The sequence below is a fragment of the Galleria mellonella genome, unplaced genomic scaffold (assembly GCF_026898425.1).
Source record: "Galleria mellonella isolate WM207_F2 unplaced genomic scaffold, CSIRO_AGI_GalMel_v1 utg33, whole genome shotgun sequence".
Classification (NCBI taxonomy): domain Eukaryota; kingdom Metazoa; phylum Arthropoda; class Insecta; order Lepidoptera; family Pyralidae; genus Galleria; species Galleria mellonella.
Genome location: NW_026442079.1, coordinates 9,699,481 through 9,700,311, shown reverse-complemented (window position 1 = coordinate 9,700,311; position 831 = coordinate 9,699,481).

Here is an 831-nt window from a genome sequence, read left to right as displayed (position 1 = left end):
AAAATCTATACTTCTTTAATAATACTATAAAGTTCAGACATGCTCTGAACTTAAGTTTAAAGTGATTCCAATTTTAATATTAATAAGTGTACCGGTACCGGTGTATTATGTCAATTACTGAACTTGGCACTAGAACAAGTTTGACATTTAAATATGAAATACTGTTAAGATGGATTTAAAAATAGAATTTAGATTATGATTTTAAATTTGGTATGGGATTCTTTTACCTTTATAGGTTTTATATAGAAACACATTAAAGCACACTTTCACAGGAATGACAGGCAATTTGAAAATGTTACATAGCTTCTCTGATAGTGTTTACGAAATGTTGCTGGCATATTTATGCGAAAATTGATCAGTTCGCTTCTATAAAAGCGCCACTAACAATACGTAATTAGCTGTCTATATTCATAATTATATTTAAACTTATATTGGGGTCGATTTTTAAACCGCTATATCTTTAAACCTATATTTAAAATTAAAAACTCAATTTAATTTCGTAGCGAAATCATTATTCTAAGAATCAGTATAAACTAATTTTTTAATAGATTTAAGTAAACAGTCAATATATTATAAAATTACTTTATGATATTCCATAAAATAGTAATTTCATAAAATTATAAAATTAAAAAAATATTAACAAATACGTTTAAAGAAATAGTGCTTCAGAATCGACTCTGTATATATGTATGTATGTATCGTATAATAGACAATTATTTTGGTGTACAGAATAACTAAACCGATAAATGTAAACTATATTTATCGGTTTGTTAATCTGTGTAGTGAAATTACGATTCGCGTAATATACACAGCTCTAGGTAGCTAAAAAAA